Source organism: Lygodium microphyllum, chromosome 30 (genome assembly GCF_053477565.2).
Source record: "Lygodium microphyllum isolate KBCC chromosome 30, Lygodium_microphyllum_v1.1.10, whole genome shotgun sequence".
Taxonomy (NCBI): domain Eukaryota; kingdom Viridiplantae; phylum Streptophyta; class Polypodiopsida; order Schizaeales; family Lygodiaceae; genus Lygodium; species Lygodium microphyllum.
The window spans coordinates 100660825-100680104 of NC_141164.1; positions in this window are offsets into that span (position 1 = coordinate 100660825).

Sequence of the window (19280 nt, forward strand, 5' to 3'; positions counted from 1 at the left end):
ATGCATTTTTACCTTTAGGCAAGGATACCAACTCCCATGTAGCATTTGCTTCCAAGGCATCCATTTCTTCATCCATGGCTTTCTCCCATTTTTCTTTTCCCATGGCTTGCTCAAAAGAAGTGGGTTCTGGTTCACGTATCACTTTGACCATATATGCATAGTGAATGGCTGTAAATCCATCATATTTCAGCCTATCCACAGGATACCTAGCTCTGGTAGACCTTTGCAAAGTAGGTTCACTCCCAGGTGCTCTCAAATCATCACTGGTCTTCCTTACTCCAGGTGTAACAATAGAAGGAATGCCCAACTCATCATCAATGCTCTGTTCTGAGCCACTGGATTCACCATCCACATAAGAGTGACCTGCATTCATATCAAACATGGGCTGATCTATCTTCTCTTTTCCTTTTCGTGATACCTGAATACCACTATCTGCATTGCTTTGAGAAGATTCTCCTGATCTCAATCTGCCTGTCCATGGTGAAGAATGTGAACCACTGCTAGAGGACGCTCCAGGTCCACTAATATTTTGTGACTGCTGCTGTGAATTCTGTGCAGCATTACCGTTTTGTGCATCTACATCATCAATCACATTTACTGGTTTATACCAGCTACTCATCTCATCAAAAACAACATCTCTGCTCACTGTAAACTTACGAGTAGAAGGGTTATAGCATCTATACCCTTTCTGCTGTAGGGAGTAACCAATAAAGATGCACTTCTCAGCTTTTGGATCCAACTTGGATCTCAACTCATCTGGCACATGAACATAGGCAATGCAACCAAAAATTTTCAAATGAGAAATATATGGTTTCCTACCAGTATACCTCTCCTCTGGTGTCATCCCATGTATTGCTGCAGTGAGAGTCGTGTTCATTATGTAGACTGCTGTAGCAACTACCTCAGCCCAGTAAAAATCTGGCAAGTCTTTTTCGTTGAGCATGGCACGAGATACCTCTCCAATATGCCTATTTTTCCTTTCTACAATTCCATTTTGCTGTGGGGTATGACTGCATGAATATTACTGCTTTATGCCATGCTCTTGCAGGAACCTTGCAAACTCATTTGAGAGGTACTCTCCCCCTCCATCTGACCTTAGGCATTTTATTTGCAGGCCTGTTTCTTTTTCAACCATAGCTTTAAGAGTTTTGAAATGCCCAAAAACTTCACTTTTCTTTTTCATAAAATACACCCAAACTTTTCTGCTATAGTCATCAATAAAAGTGACAAAATATAGCAGCTTCCAAGAGATGTAGCTCTAGCAGTCCACACATCAGAGTGGATTAATTCCAATGGCTTCTTACTCTCTTGAACATGTCTAGGAAATGGTTTCCTTGCCTGTTTTCCAAACTGACAGGCTTCACATACCTTATGCATTTCTGCAACCTTGAATTTAGGCAATCCTGCAACAATATTTTGGGCCTGCATTGATTTAAGTCGCTGTACATTAACATGACCAATGCGTTTATGCCATATATCAATATCTGCAACTACACCAGTCCCATGTGCAAACATTGATGCACTCAATTTAGGCATGTCTGCATCCAATGTAAACATTCTGCCCTTCTTCTTTCCTTTTGCTATCAAGCGACCTTTATTTTTCATTTCCTCAACAAAGCATCCGTGAGGATTAAATCTGACCTACAAGCCCTGCTCAACCATTTGACCAACAGAAACTAGATTCTTGGTGATATTCGGGACATGAAATACATCGGACAGGTATTTCTTTTTCCCATCCTGGATAGACAAAGGAATTTTTCTAATCTGCACAATAGGATGTGCAGTATCATCACCAGTCTCCACAAATCCTGGTTTTTCCATTTTCCTTGCATCCTCCATCCATTCTGCATGACCTGTCATGTGGTTTGATGCACCTGAGTCAACATACCACACATCGTTGCTTTCTTCTGCACTTGTCACAGAATTGTTCATGTGCTGCACCATAAACAAATGCTCATTTCTGTCATCACCCTGTCTACTAGAAGATGCATAATTCCCTTGTTGCAATTTTCCATTCATGATGTCATTCTGCTTTTTATAGCAGTCTTTAGTCATATGACCCGTTTTACCACAGTAGTAGCATTCAACATTGCTGTTTGCATTTTGGCCTCTTTGCCATCCACCACGACCTATTTGGCTCCCCCTGCCTCTAGAGTTACCCACGCCCTCCTCCATAGGACTGTTTTTCTTGAGTTTGCTGCATATTCTGATTTCTACCACGGCCTCTAGATTGGCCTCCTCTACCTCTGCCTCTACCTCTTCCAGCATTTGAGTAGAAGACACCTTCTTTTGAAGTTCCTCCTGAAGAAGATGCACCACCATTTCTCTGCTCCTCAGAAATTAGAAGAGCAATCAACTCTTCAAAATCAGGAAATCTTTCACGGACGGAAATGGATGTCCGAAACTGCGCATAATCCTTTCCTAGACCATTCAAGGTCATAGAAACTAAATCATCATCTTCCACTGGCGACCCAATGGAAGCAAGTGCATCTGCAATCTTCTTCACCTTCATGTGGTAGTCATTGATGCTCATACTTTCTCTTTGCACGTTATTCAACTCTTGCTTGAGCTGCATTTTCCTGGCTTGCGTATTTGTGCTATACATTTTTGACAGAGTATCCCATGCCTCCTTTGGCGTACTTGCATCTTGAATATGCACAATCATAGAGTCTGAAATGCTGATAGACAGCCAATACATAACTTTCCTGGCTCTCTCATGCCATGCTTTAAATGCCTGCATTTGCTGTTGATTGGGAACATCAGGAAGAACTGGTTCTTCTTCATTTCCTGCAACAAATTCCCAATATCCTTTTCCCATAAGGAAATTCGTCATTCTAAACTTCCATGCTTGGAAGTTGTTCTTGTCAAGCTTTTCAGTGACAATCTGTGAAAGAGAATCAGATGCCATTACAGAAGACTGCAAAAAATTCTGTCACTGCAAAAACCACAGCTTCACCCTCACAAGGGAAAATCTGCAAAACTGGCGAAAGTGGTATTTGACCACACAGTCACTTCCTAGTAACGATTTTGCATCAACATGCAACAGGGATGATTCTGTAACTCCCAATGTCTCTGCGCACATGCATACGATGCAATTTCTACAGTAACTTTTCACCAACCTGTAGAACAGTGGTTGCACAGCATAAAACTGGGTCTTTTCCTGAGTGTGTGCAAAAAACTTCTGCCTCCAAAACAGGCCCTGAAATAGCCTCAAATAAAAAAAAACAGGGTCGCCAAGGGCTAAAGCCCTTACCCACAGCATATATTGCCCTCTTGCTTCACTACGAAGGGCATCTCAACCTAAGACAATGCACTCTTGCAATTTCCGGCTGTGCTACCTGCAGAGATCTACTCCCAAAACAGAAAATGAAAGCAACACTGCTCCTCTTACCAGAACACCGCGAGCTTGGCTTGCTTTCTTGAGCTCCTTACCACGAACAAGGCTCTGACACCATGTCAAGATTGTGGGAGAGAAGGAAGGAGTCTCACTTGTAGCTTTCTTGCTTGCACAATGGGGGAATACACAAAAGGGTGGAGGCTGAAAACAGTTTTCCTCTTCTTAGTTGTGTAAGCCAAAAAGATGTCTCATACAAAGAAATAGAAGAACCCTATATATGGGTCTCAAACCAAGGACAACTAACCAAGGTGGCATACTAACTGAGCCACGAACTAGAGTAGATAAGGATAGCTGTCATCTAGCTATTATTCATGGGCGGTGTACCAACCGCATCTACAATTGACAAGTCGATGACATAAATGCACAACGGTCACCCTGGCATATCACGAGTGGAGCTCGATATCTCAACACTAAGTAGCATGGCAATGAATGCTTTGTAGGCTATGGGACAAGAGATGAAACAGTTCAATGCTCAAACTATATCAACTTTTATATAGTTGTATGTTGAAAGGATACTATTTTATGGGGTTTCGTTGTTGTGCCACTACAGGCGGTGTTGTTTAACTATGCGAACACAGTGTGAAAAACCCTAGAGTGCATCATCATCTGTCTTCCTTATTAATCTAGAGAATCAATGCCATATTAATATGGATGATTCAAAAATACGAAATTTCTAGACAAGTTTAGCCTATTTTTTATATTTTGGATATTATTTATTGTAAATATCCTAAAAAGCTATAGAAAACATCTAGAATAGGGTGACATGCAAAAAGTAAATTTCTATTTCAACCAATTTCAGAGATTTCATGCAAAAAGAAGGGCTTTCAAATTCAAGTGGGGCGTGATCGTGTACTTTGCATGCAGAGATTAGAATTATTGATAAACTTCTTAGGTTGCATCTTGACTATGCATACTCAATTAAGCCTTTGTCTTTATCGGATGAGTGTATTGACAAATGTGAGGCATTACTCTCCAAAATGGGTTTTCATGGAGGTCAAGTTCACTTAAGAAAAGATCCAACACTTTTAGGGAAAACAAGAGATGTCTTGGCTGATGTCTCAATGGGAGGCTCAAAAGCTAGACGTTTTTTAGGAAATCATACGGGAAAATAGGTGAGCATTACTTGAGAGCATTGGAGAGAGCTGTGTGAGATAACAATAAATTTTGCAAGCACACCATGACTTGCATTTCTAATGATGGAGGTTTAGAGACACCTCAATGTCTTCTTAAAGCTCCTCAAGCAACAAACAAAAACCTACACGTATCCAGAAGAGTTCAAATGTTCAATTACAAATCTTGTTCAAGCAATAAAGGAGGCATGGGGAGAAAAAGATATCACATTTTATTTGGTAAGAGAGAATATTTAATCCAAGGTTTCTTCGATAAAATTTCCATTGGCATAAAATGATCGTTACTCTTATGAATTTGTAGCATATCCTTGATATCCATGGGCCTTACTTTGTGGAGGAGCAAGGCTCCCTAACAACTTATAGTGGCCAAGGCATGGAAAAATCTCACTATCAAGTAGGTACATGTTTTTTTCGAAGCACAAGACATGGAGGAGTTACAAAAAGCAATGCTCTTGAGGAGCTATTCAATTGGTTTTTTCGACGACAGCTTCAAAGAATGAATACTTCAACTTGAGAATTCATAGTATTTTTCAAGAAAGAAAAGTACAACACTAGTTCTTAGGAGCCTTTACATCATCCTTCCCCTTCGGGATATTTCCTCTATAATGCAAAAATTTTCTTCTCTTGTAGTCAACTATTGATTTTATATCAGTTCGGTTTGCTTCCAAAGCATAAGATGAGAGGGCTATAAAGTATCTTGCTCTAGAAGTAGAGAAATTAGGACCATAACCAAAAATCCTAATTGCCGCAGTCTTCTCCAAAGACATCACCTTGTGTGCATTGTACTATAACCCAGAAGAACCAAGTAGCCTTGTAAGTGCCTTGATACATAGTATAGGCTATGTTGCTTCCTCTGAGAGGCCTGACGATCTACATGAAAAACAACTTTATTCACCAGCAAATAATACCTAAACTTTTGTAGGGAAAACACCATACCCTTTGACTTGCATAATAAACTCATTGGAACCATCCTGGAAACTCATCGTGCATTAAAACTGCACCGATTGCCACATCGGAAGTATCCACAAAAACATGAAAAGAGAGGTTCCAATTAGGGGGCTATAGAGTGGATGCAACACCAACATTTTCTTCAATGCTTCAAAAGACTTTTGCTAAGTGTCTCTCCATACAAAATGCACCCCAAAGTATCTCCTTTTTAGGATGTTGCTTTTTTTTACATAAATGCCATGCTTTTGTTCAAACATTTTCTAACTCCTATCAAGTACATCTAAATTAAGGTTTACAAAAATAATAACCAAGTCTTCTAGGCCTTACAAAATAATTGTATCCAAATAAATAGATTACAAATACACACCTATAATTTCCTTTCACTAAGAAGTGTGCAAAAATACAATAATTCTATGCTATTAAGCATTCACCCATAATTCATTTTTATGCATTAAAATGTGCTTCCTCAAAATATTTATGTTGTGTAACTTCATCTAATAATTCGCTCACCACAACACAAAGCACATCAGTATCCTTCCATCTATCTACCATGCATGATGTAACTAGTACCACACGTGCATGCTCGTGTAGTAAGTCTCAAATCACATGATAAGTAGAAAAATCTACAAAAATATTCCAAAATTTTATTACATTTCCTAGGGGTTTTTTTAAAAATGCCCTTAGTTGATAAAAGAAGCAAAAACACATTGATAATCAGCCACATCCAAGTGCTACCTCATGTGACAAATCTACATCTTTTCTAAGAAAATAAGAGAACCATGGATTTTTGCGAAAGACTACCTCATGTGGTGAATTTGTGGCTATGGGACATTAATGTGATTGAGTTGTAGGCATTTATTAGATGTCATTTGTTAGAGTTAACACTAATTTTTGAATCCATTGAGATTCTTTAATAGAATGATTTCTATACTTCCGTGGATACCTATGATACTCATTTAATTCTGGTTGTGGTCATGTCATTGTCAAGCATTACTTTAGATATTACCATTTTTATTACGAATCTACAAATGAAGGAATTGCCAATCTAAAATCATGATTGCAAATCTTTTATAGAGTACAAATTTATTGATGCTATCTTAATTTTTGGATGTTTTTCAATTGTTTTAGCCTCCTCTCTCAATATGTAAACATAATAAGGCTATCTTATCCTTAAAATACCAAATTTAGGGATCAATTTTATTTATATCATAATAATACTATTTCTATCAGTGGCCTATAGTCTCAAATTATTTCTAGATATTTAGATTCTAGGAATTTGTCAGAGAGTGAACTAGGGAGAGAGAAAGAGGAGAGAGAAGACTACATAAGAGAGAGAAAGACTGCAGGAAGAGAGAGAAAAAGAGTGACAAGGAGAGAGAAAGACTAGATTTGGAGAGAGAAAGACAGGAAAGAGAGAGAAGCCATGGAAGCTGTGAGCAAGATAGGAGAGAAGGACTGTAATTGTATTAATGTGTCAAAAAGATCTGAAAATTTACATGTCCTCTCCTTTTATACCAATGTCAATGTGATATGGCATAATATCAATATTATTTTACACTAAATCCTTATTCCTAGCTTCTTACAATCCATCCTGTCCCAAAAGTTTTTGTCCTCAAAAACAAACCTGAAAGACTAGAAAAGATGGATAGAATTGAGTACTACTATGTTTTTACAGCTTTACAAATGGGAAAATGAATGAAATATAACCAACCATATGGACTAAAATTGAAGAACAAGAGTAGGCCTCAACTATATTCATGATCTGGAATATTTCAAAAGTATATGGAACCATAAAATCTTCAACAGATCATCTCAAAATGAAGTAGACAGCTTGATGTGTAAACAGACCCTACTGGACCAAATCTGCCATAACTTCTAGTAGAAGTGTCCAAATGAGGCATGGCATATATCAAAATGGAGCTCTTGAAGAGTGCTTTAAGGCCATGTAGATAGCTTAATTCTGAAAATTAGGCACGATAAAAATTGTTCTAAAACAGCGTGCTGTCCTGATCCTATCTGCATCATCACTAGCTCCATAACCAATAGGCTTCAAAATTTTCAGCCAGCTGTAAAGAAACCTGTTCCCATATCTGTGTGCTGATTTCCTCCTTACCATTGGCCACTTGAACTCTAATGGGCTACTGTAAATATGTGGGAATACAATTCAACTTGTCCATGATGGACTTATTCACAAAATTGTGAGTACTGCCACTATCTATCAGAATGAACACTGGCTTTCCACAAAAGTTTCCTTTCATACGGAGTGTATTAGGACTCTTAGATCCTGTCCAAGCATCCATGGAAATAGAAAAATTAGTAGCAATAGGTGGCTCATGACAAGTCCCACCTGGATCAAAAGGAACACTTCCACCTAGATCAAAAGGAAAAGAGTCGGTTGGATCATAGAAATACTCTTGCCCAACTTCTTCCTCAAGATCTTCTTTTTCAGCATTAAGTGCAATTACATTAGCTTCATCTATCTCATCTTCAAAATCCTCAAAGACTAACATACTCTGAAGCTTGGATTTGGCATTTTTGTATACACACTTTGAGGGATGATCAGGTGTATACTTTTCCCCACACTTGAAACATAAGCATTTCTTCTTTCTTTCTTTGTAAAGATCCATAGGAATAGACTTAGGATTTGTGTTGGCTGAAATGGATTTATGCTTGATGTCCCCTTGTTTGAAGTCAACTCTAGGACTAATTGCTGTCCTAAAATTACTTTGCGGTAGCATTGAATGGTGGATAAGTTGATACCCATAAGCTCCCATTTGGCACATGATTGCTGCCATAAGTGTTACCAACTTGCCCCTGTTTAAAAACAATCCTTGGCTGTCCAAAACCAAGCTGAAATGAAGACTCTCTTCTATATTTTCTTCCATAGCGCTCCACAAGCTCAATAGCCTTAAAGAGGGAAGTAGGGTTTTGTGCCATAACATCAGGTGATAAAGATGGCTCTAAACCATACATATACTTGTGGAGCTTAGCCTCATCACAGATGCTTTCTACATACATAGTCAGGTTGAGAAATTGGTTAGTGTACTCTCTTACACTTAGGCCTCTTTGTTCCAAACCATACCATCTCCATGCCAATTTCTTTTTTTCAAGAGGGGAGACAAATACTTCAGCCACATAAGTGCCTTGAAAGCTTCCCAATTCTCTACAAGTATGTTTTCTTTTTTTATATACCTCCACCAAGTATGGGCAAATCCCTGCAAATGCAAGGAAGCAAAATGAATCTTCATGTCATCAGTTTTAGGGAATATATCAAAGTAGGATTCCATCTTAGAGGTCCATTCGTCTAAATCAAATGGTGAAGATAACTGACCATTAAATTTGGCTAGAACAATCTTGTCCTTTAGCTCTCTTTCATGGAATGGTTGATGTCCCAAAATAGGTTGATCATGAGTACCATGTATGGAACCCCCAAGTTGAGATGGAAATCTCCCAATAGGTGGCTAAGAACCACTACGCAATCTTCCTGTTGGTAGAGGACCCCTAGGAATTTGAGTATTCATCCCAAAAGCTTGAGAGTTAGCTCCATTCAAACTTTCCAAATAGTCATCATGCCGTTGTGAAGCCTCACCCACTTTATATTGGCTATTTAGGATGCCTCTTCTTCCAATAATCCCATGACCATGACCATTTTGGTTAGATGGCTAAAGTGGGACTGAAGGCTCACTGTTTGAATAAGCTTTCTCCTTAGCTTCTTTAGATCCCATTTGCATTTGCATCCATTGAGAGAATTGTGCCATAATTTGAGCATTAGATTCCACCAACTTATCAATAGAAGTATTTAATTGAGTCGTTGAATCCACTAACTTCTCAATGGAAGACTTTGTTTGATCAGTAGACAAAACCATTTGCTCCATTCTTGATAATATAGCCTCATGACATTCCCTATGTCTTTGTTCATGGATGCACAAGGTATTATTGAGTATACTAAACTCCCCTTGTTGTTGAGGCTCTTTAGAGCTCTCTTGAGGTGCATTATCCAACATGGAATCCCTGATTTGCCGAGCATAATCTTTGTGGACCTTATTTTTACCCTTATGTCCTGCCATAATAGTGTAGTCTTGTAGTACCCCCTGTTAGAAAAATGGCTATAACTTTTGCTAGGGAACTCCGATTTCAAAAATTTTTAGTTCAAATCAAAGCCAAGAATGCCCTCTTCGAGATGAGCTATAGCACACTATAAAAATTTTAGGACATAAAATTTTGCAACTCAATTTCTGAGTCTGAACTGTCCATGCATGCACCCTATTTTAACCTATAAGTGCCCTGTTTTGACCCTGTAAGGAAATATAATAACCCCAAATGGTTACCAAACCCTGTAGAAGGTTGAATAGGACCTATGGGTACCCTGTAGTACCTGCACATGTACTTTAAAAATGAAGGGTGTACCTGTGACAACCTGTAAATGCCCTGTAAAATCCCTGTTTTACCCTGTTTTATACTTGAAGATACTTGAGCCTTTGGAAAGTCTTCAATCTTCAATTCTCCACTCATTGTACCTATGTGAGGGATAAAATGGCATGATAGGCTCCCTACACAAGCTCCGAATCACCGAGAGGTGGGCAAAGTTTCCCCCGGGTCGGTTGGTTGCACCCCTTCGGGATCTTTGATAGTGAGGGAGGGTCACCTCTCTTTTGTCCCACTATCTCCCCCAACATCCACCTTTTTCCTTGGTGGGTATATCAACATGGTAGTAGCTTGCTAATCTAATCAATCAACATGAAATGCATTTCTGAAATATTCATTCAGCCCCTTTCATGAGATGCAATTGAATGAAATATTGAAAGTTTAGATAGGGAAAGGGCCTTACCAATGCAATTCAGTGACTCACTGATTGCTAGTATTTACCCTTTTACAATATTTCAGCTTGGGTAAAAGAATTCAGCCAATCAATGGATTAGATTCAATGTTGCTAAAATAATCTTCAAGACTTGTGTATTCAATGCTTAAGAACAATCTTGAAGCTTTAAATGCTTGAGATTGAAGCATTAAACCCGTTTCTCCCAAATTTTACCTCCATGGAAACTCTTGAGCTTCATTTTTTGACCAATCATGCTTAATCCTTGCAATTTGTTGAAGAATCCTTACTAAAATGATCCACGGGCTGAAAAGATGAAGAATCTTCAAGAAATTATTGAGAAATGAAAGCTTGGGCTGAAGCTTTCATGGCTGCCCATGGACTGTTCATGTAGGGTTTCAAGAGAGTGAAAGGATGAAGAATATACCCCCATTTTGGAGTCTACACATCAGGGAGTTGAAATCACTACCAAAGACCATTTAGAAGCACCATTGCTGAAGATTGGCTAACGATTGATGAAGAATAGGGCTGGAAAAATCAGCGCAAATTTCAGGCTACTGTCCTGCACACATGGCTGATCTTCCAATCCATGAAATGGTATGCAATCTGTTGCATTTGTTGCCTAGAATGCCATTATATAAGCCATTGTTGAAGGAGAGAAATGATCAATGAATAAGGAGAATATCTCAAATGGAAAACTCCATGGAAGCTTGGCCAAAGCTTGGAGAAAGAGGAAAGGAATACCTCTTTTGAAAAGCAACCATAGTTTAACCCCAAACCGGTTAACTCTCCTTTACCCTAGTTACCTCCAATTTTGCATGAAATTTGATGACGACCTATCACTTTAGCCATCCTCTGCCATATCTGACCTTGGAGATCTCCAAATGTAGTCTCTTACTAACTGTAGATGGTCTGCATCACTCCACTAGTCACTGTCTTGTACAATACTTGTATGGAATTGATTTTGATGGAGAAAAATAGGACTGGAAAATAGAAGGAAAATGGATCAAAGACTAATGCTCTAATACCACTTGTCAGAGAGTGAAGTAGGAAGAGAGAAGACTACAGAAGAGAGAGAAGAAGAGTGACAAGGAGAGAGAAAGACTAGATTTGGAGAGAGAAAGACAAGAAAGAGAGAAAAGCCATGGAAGTTGTGAGCAAGGTAGAAGAGAAGGACTGTAATTGTATTAATGTGTCAAAAATATCTGAAAATTTACATGTCCTCTCCTTTTATACCAATGTCAATGTGACATGGCATAATATCAATATTATTTTACACTAAATCCTTATTCCCAGCTTCTTACAAAATCATTAGATTTTATCAATGTCCTCTTGTAGAATTTTGGTATGGATAATGGCTACATCATCAAATTTTGGGATAACAATGGCTAGGAATTTTGTTACCATGGACTTTCTCAACAAGTCGTCTACTAATACCTCAATAAATTAGTCATAGCTAGATACCTAGATATTAAGATATGTAAAAACTTAATAACCTAGATATGTAGATTGAATTTAGAGATTATCCTCATAATAGCAAATAGACACAACTCAAAAAGTCAATCCTTCAAACAAACACAAGCCATGTGCTCTTCTATAAATGATTTGGTGCTAGACCTTAAAAATTTACTAACAATTACTCATATTTCTCAAAATAACACAACCATGCAAAAAAGTGACCAATGTTATTTCTAATAGCACTTTGTAAGGCTTTCTTTTTCTTTTTCTCTCCCTTTTCTTGAATTCAATTCCATGATGATGATGATTATTAGAAGTATATTGAAGTAGACCATTATTGTTTTGTGTAGCTTGTTGTTGATACTTGGTGACCAAGAAACAATGTATTGTGTCTCATGGTATCTTTATGGGGAGAAGGCTTCAGGGCAAGTCAGGTTGCAAGTGAATGGTAGCAAAAAAAAAAACAATGTTGCTTTTAGATAACTCACACAAACACATTAGAGCAAGGGGTTGTAATGCTCCTTTTAGGAGACTCTTTGTCTCTATCACTACTCACTTGTGCACACACACACACACTCTCTCTCTCTCTCTCTCTCTCTCTCTCTCTCTCTCTCTCTCTCTCTCTCTCTCTCTCTCTCTCTCTCTCTCTCTCTCTCTCTCTCTCTCTCTCTCTCTCTCTCTCTCTCTCTCTCTCTCTCTCTCTCTCTCCACACATACATACATACATACATACATATATCAAATCCCCACTTTGCTGGTAGCATTCTCTGCAATTACACCCTTCTCCAATCTCCCATAGTTGCCGCCCTCCACACCTCCTCTTGGTATCATTTTTCATGTGCTTCATTGAATCATTCCCTATTCTTGAGACTTGGATGTGTATTACCCCTCGCCCTTTAGTGCTCCCTTCACTCACTCACTCTTGAGACTTGCACATGTATTGCATGTGCTTCACTCCCCCTTTCACTACTACATGAGACAGTAGACTGTGGAGCATGGGTGAGTCATGCCCATGAACTAAAGCAGGCTCCCTTCTTAGTTACGTGATATAGAAGACATTGACCACTAACCAAAGTAGGCTACAAGATGTGGGCAGAAAGTAGCTCGTAACTATAGGGCTTTACTACTTCAATGCTTCGCTCCCTAAAAAGTGAGTTATTATAGTGGGACCTATTGCTTCAATGCTTTGCTCGCTAAAAAGTGGGGCTTCGCTCCTTCAATGCTTTGCTCCCTAAAAAGTGAGTTATTACGGTGGGACATACTGGGATTTTCTTTACATGCTTCACTCGCCCTTCTTGGCTATGCTTTGGTAGTCATGTTACTACCATGAGTGACCAACAAAGTGGGATTGTAATCTTTGTGGGCAACTAGCAAAGAACATGGACAAGAAGTGACTATGGGATCTGGTTGACCAACAAAGACAGCTACAGAACCTTCTCAACCATGCATGCTATTAGCTAGAGCTTTGAAATTACCCCCATTTATTGTTGGTGTTTCCCCTGGACATCTTAAATATTTCCATGAAAGGGAGAAATGTATTAAGCATAACTCAAAGTACAACAGATGATTATGATCATTGATAGCTAATACAACAAAGTTCTGGTTTTTAGATATCTAGTTAAGGGATAGATAGTATCTTCAAAGTCCACACTACTAGCAAGCTTCTGCAACCTCAGTAAGTCATAGCAAACTGATATGGAATTTTTTTGAGATATAAAAATGCGATGAAAATTTGTTGAGATATGCATGCTTGTACATCTATTGCAATATCCTATCTTGGTATCCTCATCCCTAAACCCCATGACATTTCACTGAGCCTATAAATGCACCAATACCTTTTTTCTTTTGAATCTTCATCATTCAATTCTCTAAGTGTCATGGAAACTATTATTTAGGCATAAAAATGGATGAATCAATAATTATAACAAGAGTTATTTCATAACAAACAAACTTATAAGCTTCAAACCATGCACCCTTGACTAGTGTTACCTTGTAAGCCTAGTAGCTTAGTATGTGTAAGTGTAGCAAAATGGTTTTAGTTGCAGATGCTTTGTCATTTTGTATCAAGGGATGATCAACACAAGAATACTAATGAAATTGAGATAGTGGGACATAGAGCTCCAATATTTAGTCAAACATTGGGATGGAGCCTAGACCTAGTTTGATGCATGGATATAGCTTTTTACATTTTAATTGAAGAGTTTGCATTTGCTTAAATTTATAAGTTGAAAGTTGGCACTTAAATCTTACCCCAAATTAGCTTATGTTTTGATACCTTCATTCTAATTTTTGGCTTCCATATTAACATCATGCACTTAATTTTAGTATTAAAGCTCAAAATCATCATGATGCCCAAAATAAGCTTCAAATTTGAATACTAGTTAGTGTCTTCAATCTTGAAGTATTTGTTACACATCACTTTCTTCAACTAGTCATTAGCATCATACTTCATTTCCTATTTTATGAATTTGGTAAGTATTTAATGACATATAATGGTTGCATATCAATTATGTAAATTTGCCTTAGGTGTTTATTTGGAATTAATCATTGAGTGATCGCTATATGGCCAATAATATCACTTTGTGTTATTTTGAAAGAGTCTTTTCACAAGTTTGAATTTGAGTTATAGATTTGACATGCTTTCATACACTTATTTCTTAAGTTCTCTCTATCTTTTTTTTTTTTTTTGCACATATCCTATGATAACTAACATACAATTGTGCTTTCATACACTTATCTCTCTTGAGTTCTCACTATCAAATAAATTTTTTGTGCATTTTCCATGTTAGTTACCCTAAATAAATGTAGAAGTGACATTGTATCTCTAATGGCATATACATTATAAAATATAATTTAGCTTGATTCTCTTCTATGGGAGATTCTAAGTAAGTGATCGTTTGTCCATGAGATGCCATAAAAGAAACTCCAAGCTAGCAATAAAGCCAAGGAGAATGGGCATAAATACATGCTATTAAACCCACACTCTCTTCCTCTTTATTTGTTTGTATGTCTCTCTCAGTTCATCATGTGAATAGGCATTTACCTCAATATGATGGAGTATGCACATAGATTACATCTACCCCCCCCCCCCCCCCAAAAAAAAAAAAACATTTTGATATATGGCATTGGACATGCCACAAAATAATAATAATAAACTTTATACATGAAAACATATCCCTCCCCTCCAAAAGTTGTCAATGAATTTGATGGCTCCATAAAGAATAGCATCATGCCTTCATGTGTGAGTCTTGTTATGGGGAGTTATCCATCCTCAAATCCCCAAGGACAGAGGATTGGAAACTTAGGTAGAATCCATATATAAGAAATTATCCATATTGTTGCATTCTACCTCATCACAATTAATCATGCCTACTAGAATCATAAAAATGTGTAATGGTAAAGGTAATCAACAAAGTCATATGCCCACCAACTATAGATCAAAGTTAAGGCAATACTCTATCTTACATGTATTAAAGTAATATAAAGTAATATTGGAGACATAGCTATGTTTTCTCATCATAAAGGATGCATAAAGGATAGAACATTACCACATAAAGGAAAAAATGATACATAGAGGATAAAACGTCATGACATGTTTCCACTAAGCATGGTGTCTAGGTCCCATGACCATATAGCTTGGCACTAAGAGGCATTATGCTTGGTGTAGACACATTATTACCTTTTGCATACAGAAAAGGGAGATTACATATGTTTCTGTGAAAACAATGGATGTACAACTTGTACTTTTAGCTTTATGTTGGTGTCATATGTAAAGAGATGCAAGGCTTTCATTGTACATGGACTAAACATGGTGTCTAGAGTCCCATGCTCTCATGGTGTGGCACTAAAGGGACACCATAATTAGTGTAGGCTCTCATTTGTATTCAGTTTGTTAGCTTAAAATTTTAGCTTCGTATTGATGCTCCAAGCCTTGGTTGGCACAAAGAGACACAATGCTTTCCTTATGATTGTTGTAAATAATGTGTATAGGTTCTAGGTCCTCATGGATTGGCACTAAAGAAACAACATGTTTAGTGTGTGTGAATACTTAGAGTTTGTAGCAAGAACGATGTGCACAAGGGAGATGAGAGCTCAAAGTACAAGAACAATATCTTGTTTACTAAGTTGCTTAGAGTACAACTTGGGTACACTCTCTCACTCTTGATAGTGACCCATAGGTTGTTTATATAGCCTTTGTCAAGCTAGGGTTAGGGTTTTCCCTACCCCTTAAGGCCATTCACATACATCTACTCTTATAGACCCTTGCTTAGGATGGATTCCCATGCCTACATTCTAACACCCCCTCAATGCCAGGGTGGCATTGCATCACAAGACATGTTAAAGTTCCCCCCAATTAAATGGAATACCTTTATAAATCAAGCCACAAGGATATTCATAGGTAGAGGATGTTACAAGTCTCAAAAGAGTCGGTCATCTGCAGATTGGGAGGCAAAGTTGACCTCCAATTCCTTAGTTACTTTTAGAACACTACGACACTTACCAATGATATGCCTAATCTTTTTGCATTTATTGCACTTCATTTTGTCAGGGTATTTCTTTCGGCAATTGCTTAAAATATGCCCTTTTTTGTGACAGAAGGAGTACTTAGTAGAAGCAGTATGAACTAACACTTGCTCACAGGAAGTGAATGCTAAAGTTCCTTCAATATGGTTTCTCTTCTCTTCATCCAACCAAGACTGTATAGTACTTGCCAAGGTTGGGTTTGGAATGTTAGTTAGGGTAGTCACAAGGGTTGGAAAAACCTTCTTCACAGACTTCAGAAGGATGGCAATGGCATCTTCATCATGAATGGGTGTTTGAACGAAGGCAAGCTGTGCCATAAGCCCCTTCATATGTGAAATAAACATGCTTAGATCTTCTCCATGTTTGTATTCCAAGCTGAAAAACTCAATCTTTAGAAAGATTTTGGAGTTCTTTCCTATAGCACCGTAGAATCTTTCAAGTTCATCCCACTTCTCCTTGGTAGTGGAGAGTTGGTCAATATGATGAATTAAAGATTCATCTAAATGAAGCATGATGATGGCCTAAGCTCTTTCATCATCTTCTACATCAAGGGAATTGGATGGGTCTATAACTTTGGTTCCTTTTATGAAGGGACAATAGCCTATTTCCATCATTTTGTATTTTACCAAGACTTACCAAGGATGAAAATCTTTTCCATTGAACTTGCAAATTTGAGGCCTTACATCTACATAGGCCATTGCCATTTTAGGAAGGTCTTATCTATTGCTTTAAGCAATGGCAATGTCTAATCCTTTACAGGTGGCCAAGTACAACCGAATAGCAAAACTGATAGCCAACTGTAAAGTTGTAGAGTTGAAAATGGTTGGAAATCATACATATGCAATATCTCAAGATAGGATTTAGGAGGTTCTATTCTTTGAACAACTCTTGATTTAAGCTTTACTGTTTTCCTGGGTTTCAACGAGGTGAGCTTTGACTGGACTTCAGGCTCTTCCTGATAATGTGGCCTATTTGAGGAATTCTTAGTGGAGTACAGCTTATCAATCAAATCTAAGCTCTTGGATGAATCAGAGGAGAGTACAATAACACTCATACCTCTGATGTACTAGCAGTAGACTAATATTGGGATATGGTCTATGTGTTTATAATTGTACACATAGCCTTACAACCAAGCAAGAAGAGATAAATGACATAAATCACTTGATGGATATAATTTTCTCATAGAAAACTAGATTGAGTCAATATACAGCTAGCAACATGATTGTAAAATGCAACATTAGTACTTACAAGCACTCATCTCAAAGTTTATGCCACTTGAGATGTGAGATGTGGGTTTTTTTTTAAACTTGGGAGGTCCACCAAGGGTAAGAGACTTTGAAATAGAGCTTCCAAAGCATCAAGTGACTTTGGAGAAGATCAATCAATGATTAAAATCACTGTTAATGATAGCAGTAGTGAAATATTTGAAATTTGAAGCAAGCTTGAGGTTTGGCTATGGCCGCTAGGAGATAGGCAGTTAGGGTTTGCCTCTGTGTGGCCAGCAGTGATGGAATTTTGCCAAACCCTTTTAGGGTTAGGAAGCCCACTTGGGGGGCTATCATTGCCCCAAGATGCCCACCATTATTGCATCTTCTACAAGCTGCGCCATGGTGATGAACAGGAGGCTACAAATTCTTTGTGTGATCTGCGATTTCTTCAATGCTGCCCTCCACGATGCATAATGTTGCCTTATGATGTGCCATGCCAAGTCACCTTGTGATGGGGAAGAAGTCCTCAGTAGAAGTCAGAGCTTAAATGCTCTCCTTTGGCATCCCCAAGTCCTCCAAGGTCAGGCGATCAAGGTTTGGCTTAAGAGGGAAAAGATAAAGATGATGGAAAATCATGTGCACTTAGTGAAGCTGAGGATAGAGGAAGTTAAAAGGATCAAAGGAGGCTCTGATACCATGTGAATACTCAGAGTTTGCAGCAAAAAGGATGTGCAAAAGGGAGATGAGAGCTCAAAGTACAAGAACAAAATCTTGTTTACTAAGTTGCTTAGAGTACAACTTGGTTACACTCTCTCACTCTTGATAGTGACCCATAGGTTGTTTATATAGCCTCTACCATGCTAGGGTCATGGTTTCCCCTACCCCTTAAGGCCATTCACATACATCTACCCTTATAGACCCTTGCTTAGGATGGATTCCCATGCCTACATTCGAACAATGTGGTCATGCATCTCTCTTAAGTGGTGTATAGCTTGTACTTCAAACTTTTTGTTGGTGTCACAAGCCTTGCCTGGCACAAAGGAACATAAGGCTTTCCTTGCACCTACAGTAAACATGGTGTCTAGATCCTACGCATGGCACTAAAGAGACATTATAAGTGTAGGCTTGCATTTGTCTTAAGTTTGTTAGCTTATCATATTTAGTATAGTCATGCATTTGACTTCACTTTTAGCTTTGTAGTATGTTGACACAAGGCTTTGTACTTGAATTAAACATGGTGTTTAGGTCCCATTTATTCTAGCTTCTCAAGCTATAAAATAAAGGCCCCTCTAAAGCTATTGTCAATCTATCTTTCACCCAGTCAAAGTTCTTCTAACTACCCTTAAGCTCTTCTCCTATCATCTGTTTAGATCACCATCTAAGCTTCACAATGGTGGAAGCACATAGGTGGACAGAGCCGTCTTTGTATTAGTTCATTAGAAATTAAAGCATTCTCTATTTTTCTCATATTTTATGTGTGTTCTCTACTCCTTGCTTAGATTCTATCCACTATGTTGTGTAATTTCTACAAAGAGAACTATCATGCCCTCCAACATGCTTGACGAACTATCTTCTTCCTTGTGATCTCTTTCATTTTGCACATATTCACTTGCACATTAGGAATGCACTATAAAACATTTGCTACACACACATTCTTTTTTGTTATTGAAGCCTCCATACTGTACAAAACATATATGTTAACCTTGAGAGGCATATATACTATTCTCAAAATTTAGAAATAATGAAAACTCCTAGATGGCATAGGATTAGTCATCTAATGCATTAAATCTAATTTTGAT